The sequence below is a fragment of the Vidua macroura genome, chromosome 14, assembly GCF_024509145.1.
Source record: "Vidua macroura isolate BioBank_ID:100142 chromosome 14, ASM2450914v1, whole genome shotgun sequence".
NCBI classification, from domain to species: Eukaryota; Metazoa; Chordata; class Aves; order Passeriformes; family Viduidae; genus Vidua; species Vidua macroura.
Window position 1 is genome coordinate 15,454,160 of NC_071584.1, and position 6,000 is coordinate 15,460,159.

Consider the following 6,000-nt stretch of genomic DNA (forward strand, 5'->3'; position numbering starts at 1 on the left):
CACTCTCCTGCTGGATGGAAACCAGCGCTGCTGAAGTCAGCAGGGGGGAGCTGCTGGGGGCCCCCAGGAGGGAGGGACAGCAGTGGGACAGCATGGGAGAGACAGGAGGCTGGGACCTGGCGACCTCCTTGTCACTGGAGCAGTGTTTGCCTTCTTCCCCTCCTCCCATCCCACGGGAGCTGCTCCCCACTCGGGACAGGAGCTGCTCCTGCCTCTCCCACCTGTGGGAAGAGCCCCATGCTCACCTGCCCCTCCCTGGCAGGAGCCTTTCTGCCTGGTGTTTGCCAGCCTCCAGGAATGAGAAGGAAAACATGCCAGGATCTCACTGAAAGCACCAACTGTTCTCCTCGCATGTAAATGCTGCTGCTCTTTTGATTTTAAATGGCTTTAATGCCGAGTTCATCTGCTAATTCCCCTCCTGCCCCTTGTGTATTGTATATTAGGAGAAATGTTGTTCTGTATCCTGAGCAGTTTATTTTATCGAGTTTAAGAGAAAATCCCATACTGAGATGCTGCAGATAAATATTCATTGTCACATCTGCTTCGGTTTAAGATTGTTGCCTAAAAATGTTAAAAATACAAACATATTTGGTGGGGGAGACGCTGGGGTGGGAGGGTTGGGGTGGGCTGCTGAGTCTGGGCCTTCAGTGCAACTCGTCAAATGTTTTATCACCAGCAAGGAGAGGAATCACAATGAGGGGAAATCACCCAGGGGAAGGAAAAAGGGAACAGCAGCCTGAGAAGACTCAGCCAGCCCCAGCCCTGGGGCCCAAGTGGAGCAGTCCTGGGTGGGAGCACCCCTGGCATCACTCCAGGGTGGGGGACAGCTGTGGCAGTGCAGGGGTGTCCCGTTCTCAGCTACTCAGAGCATCCTCCAGGATCTCTCAGTGCTCGGGATTGGGAGACAGATCAGCAACAGAAGGAGGGGGTTTTTTCCCTGACTCTGGAATGCTGCACCGTGGGCTGGCAGTGCTGGCAGCACCCAGGAGCTGCCTGGAGGCTGTGCCAGTGCTGGGAGCCCCTGTCCAGCCCAGCTGTGCCTGGCAGTGCCGTGGTGGCCCTGCTTGGCACAGCTGTCCCATCTCCACCTGATGAAAGCATGACGGGCACCAGGAGCTCCACTGGTGGCAGCTCCAGCAGGGAGGCTGGGAGCTGCCCTGCCTTCTGCTGCCTCTGGGAAGGGCTTGTCCAGGCCACACCGGACACACACAGTGACAGGACAGCTTGGGACAACATCAAGGGGGCTCAGCTTGGCAAAGTCTACGCTGTCCCTGCTCCGGAGACACACAGAGCTCTTCCCTCCCTGCCTCTGCCAGTCCATTACTTCTGCTCAGCACTACAATTTTATTTTACATTTAAATAAAATAAACTTGACCTTATTTTATTTTTCTTTCAAAGCTTTTGCAGCTCCACCAAGCGCAGCCAGTGGATATGGAAGGCATAGTAATAAGGATAACGCTTTCCACTTGCTGAGCACTTTATATTCTCCGAGCACTGTACAAACATTACCTAATTAAACAGAGCAAGGCAGCAGCCCTCTGCTCCGGCCTAATGCTGGGAAATGGAAACAAGGAAACTCTGAACCAATATGTCAATAACATCAAAGTCCCATTGTCCTGGCCTTGGCTTTGTTGCAAAGGAATCCGAAATTGTCTCAGAGTTTCCAACATGGCTTCGGGCTCTTCACACTTGGGAAACAAGTGTGAAAAAACTGTTTGGGAGTCAGACGACAAACCCTGATCAAAGTTGGCAGAAGTGGCCACGGAGACCCCGGGACTGCAGCCTCGCCTTTGATGCCTCCTCATGTGGGAGCCATCCCGGCGGCTCTCGCCCCCCAGCCCTTTCCAGGGCTGGCATCTTCCTCGGGGCCCTCATGCGCATCTGGGGAATGTTTCCTATTAGGGATTCACACTCTGGTTGAGCTGCATTCCTAATTGCGGAGACTTGAACGGCCCTAATAGGAAACACACCCGCAGCAGAGTCCCTGTGAGTCATTCTCCCATCAGAGCGGCCCTTGGGCTGCTGCCACATGGCAGGGACAGGGCCCAGGGGACACAGGGCCAGGGCCCCAGGGGGGACCCCGCTCCCAGCTGTGCCACCATCACTCCAGGCTCTTGGTGGGTGCCATGCCAGGTGCTGGGAATTCTGTGCCCACCCTCCATGGCACGGTGCCTTCAGGAGACATTTGTGTTGGCCGTCCCGTTCCCACAGCAGTGTTGGCATCTCTGGGGGCAGGAGGGGGCTGGGTCAGAGCCGGGTGCTCCGTGGTGGGTGACCATGATCATGTTCATGTTTCCATGTCGCATTCATGCCATGCTCATGTTGCCATGGCCACGCTGGGGTCTCTGCCCGGCTGGAACCGTGCACAGCCACTGCCCATCCTCTGGGATGTGGCTGGAGTGGGAATGCCTCAGTCCCACCTCCCACAGCAGCTTGGGGGTCCAGGCTCTGGCCCCAAAGTGTAGCCACCCCTTGTTTAGCAAACCGAGGTGACCTTGGAGTGCTACCCCTTTGTGCCAGCACCCAGGTGTCCCATTTGTCACCGTGACAGCCCACACAGCTCTGGGAAAAGGTCACCTGAGCTGTACCAGCCTTTCCCTTTCACAATTATGCTGATGGCAAATTAATTCTTCATCAGAAGCCCAAATGCCCCCTGTGCCATTGTTTGATGTTTTCCAAATCTGCCTGGGTTCAGGTGTTCCCCTCCCTCCTCCCAGCACTGAGACACACCAAAGACAAAGCATCAGCCCCTGCATTTTTAGGACAAATTGCCTGATTCTGGGGACAGTCTGGCTGATTCTCAGTGCATTTTTCTGTGTCTGCTTGACAGCAATACCTGGTGATGTCAGACAAGCCTCTGGGGCCCTGGGCTCTCATTACCAGCCTGTCTAATTAAGAAGAGATGCTGCTGCTGACTGCTTTGGAGAACGACATGGGGAAGCAACAAATGCCAATTTCCATCACCAGGGTCTGTGCTTTTGGAGTCTGGATCTTTAGAGCCAGGAGGGCAGCCCTGAGTGTGTCCCATGCAGTGGAATGACAGGTTCAGCAGCAGGAGGAGGCCCCTGGGCAGCAGGAACCACTCTGAGCCCCAAAGGGTGCAAGGCTTAGGGAGTCAGGAGCCTAATTTTATCTGAGCAGACTCACTGCAGTTGCTAATAATTAGCAGGGGCTGGCTGATCATTAAGGCAAAATGAGCCAGTCCCTATCCATTCCACCCCAGCTGAGGTTTGGGTTGGGAAAGTGAGGTCCTGCATGTTCCAGTTCAGATCCTTTTCAGCCCTGCAGCCCCTCTGGAGTTCCCAGTGAGGCTGCTCCATGTCCTCTTGCTCAGGAGCAACCTTTCCCAGGACTTTTCCTCAGGTTGGCACAGGGGGAAGAGGGAACTCTTGTTTTTATTCTTCTACAACAGGAATGTTTTTCCTCCTGTTATTCATCAAATTCTGCTGGAATTTAATACTCACCAGCTCTAAACAGCCTCTTGCACTAACAGTGATTGATGGTTTCCAACGAGTCCATAAATGCTGCCCCTCCTCAGCCCTGCACTTTCTCTCCTTCTCTCCCTATCACTCCATCTCTCCTCTCTTCCCTTCTTTCTCCTCTCTTCCGGGCCAGACAAAAGCTGATCATGCTGTTGTTATGTGGATTGATTTGTTTTCTGTTTCTGCTGTGTTTTGGGGTAGGCAGACATCAGGGATTTGTGAAAGAGCAGTGAAATGCCATGGCCAATGAAGCCTGACTAGGAATTCCTCAGGTTATTATCTCTTAGGTTAGGGAAATCTGGGCAAATTTCTGGACAGAAACACTTCAGGAGCAGGAAACAGCAAAGCCCAGCAGCAGCTGCCCAGTTCTGCCAGTCTGGGGCAGCCTGGAATGGGAGGTCTGTCCATGGGAGGTGGGGTGTGTCTGCACACTCAGGGTGATGTGCCACCCTGGGCTGTAGGGAATGTGCACAGGATTCCCAGCCCAGGGAACTGCTGTGGGCTCCATTCAAGGTATGGGCGGGATGGAGCAGCCCAGGACAAGGCTCCTGAGCAGCCTCGTGTCCCCAGGGGCTCAGGGAGTGACAGCAATTGCTCCATTCTCGCCTGGATGAGCAACTTGTAGTCCCAAGGCACAAATTCCCAGGAGTTCCGGCTCTGGGGGCTGGAGACAGCTGGTGCCAGGGAACAACGAAGGGGGAGATCGAAGCAGGTAAGGTGAAACCTGGGGAAGTCGCCCTGTGACTCTCTAGAGACAAAAGCCTCCAGCAAATGCGTGCAGGGAGGGCACAGTGGGATGCCCGGGACGAGCTGGGGAAGGTGAGGGTGCCAGGCAGGTGATGCTGAGGGACCCCCAAGAGGCAGAGCCCCCTCCCCGCAGTGCTCAGCTCCGCTGGGAAGGGGCTGCACCCGGGCTGTCTCTTTCACCGTCACGGGGACTCCTGGCCGTGTACTGGACTTCCCACAAGACTGGATCAATGATCCCTGCCTTTCCCCTTCCCTTGCTCTTTCCCGAGCAAAGCTCCCTCCTACCTGGTGGGGGCTGCCCTTCCCTTGGAAAGCCCGGCGCTCGGAGGAGCCCCGGCTCTCCTGTTCCAATTAAGCTACCTGAGATAAAATCTGGGGAGCTCTTAGAGGGAAACAACTTAAAGAGATGTAAAATGGTAACTTGATTTACTCATTTGTTCCTGACCGTTTGATTCCTCCCCGAGCCGCCACCCAGCCAGCTGGGTTATGTGTCACCGGGAAAAAAAAATCCAATACAGGCAGATCCCTTATCAGATCAGCACGTTAAAAGGATTTGGGGAATGCTAATGCAGGCACAGGGACTGGGAGATGGGACTCCTGGCTACGGGTGGCCGAGCACCAGGCAGCACCTTGGCTCCCCCTTCCCCGGCTCCTGTTTCCCCTGGGATGCGGAAGCAAGGCTGGCTGGGCTCTTTTCCCAAAGCAAGGCTGAGTGGGGAATCTCCACCTCATCCAGCTTTGCCCAGAATCCCTGGGGGACATTTCTTGCCCCGTTTTGCTGGATTAAGTCAGTTATCTTTTGGCGTGTGAGCTGGAGGCAGCTGCCTGTGCCTGCCTGGCTCTGCTGCACACGCACTCCTGGCTGATGGGCACCCTGGGCTTTTCCAGGCACAGGCACAGGAATGCTGCCCCACCACTGACTCCAAAGGCCCAGCTCAAGGGAGCTGTTCTCTTGGCACTGTTCCCCAGACAACCCTGATCCCAGGAGCCAGGACCTGGGATGGGGATTTGAGATCCACAAGGAAAATTGGAGAGGTTGCGAAGTCCCCATCTTTGGGAGCGTTCAAGGCCAGGCTGGATGGGGCTTGGAGCAACGTGGGATAGTGGAACGTGTCCCTGCCCACGGCAGGGGGTGGCACTGGATGGGCTTTGAGTCCCTCCCAGCCCAACCCAGTCTGTGATTCCATGAAAACACCCCGGGATTAGGACCTGAGTCACACTAATGACCGGGAGAGTTGTTTTGCAAATTAACAAATGCAATTTATTCCCCAATCCAGCACGGGGCAAGGTCAGACCCGTGGGAAGCTCACGGCTCATTCCCTCTGACAAGTGCAGCTCTGTTTCAATTACTGGTGCACATCCTCGTGGTGTCCTCAGGAGCAGCCAGAGCTGGGAATTCTCAGAGTCATCCCTGCCAGAGCCGGGAATTCTCAGTGATAGGAGCTCCTCATCCTGCTGGCTCTGCTCTTAACCCTGTGCTTGGACGTGGAGAGAGCCAGTCCCGGGTGTCCAAGTGATGAAGGGCAGATTAGCAAGGCCCTGCTGCATTGGGCTGGGAATAGATTTAGCTCCTCAACGTGCTGTGGATTAAGAGCAGCAGGAGGCCTGGCAGTTCCACTGCAGAGGCTGGGAGGGAGCATTCCCGTTCAGCTGAGCTGACATTCCCTTTGCAGCACCTGTTGGGTGGGTGTCCCGGCCGTCCCGGGGCTGCTCCCCCACTTCTGCCCTCAGGCAGGATCATCCAGTCCCTGCTGTCACTTGGCTGCTCAAA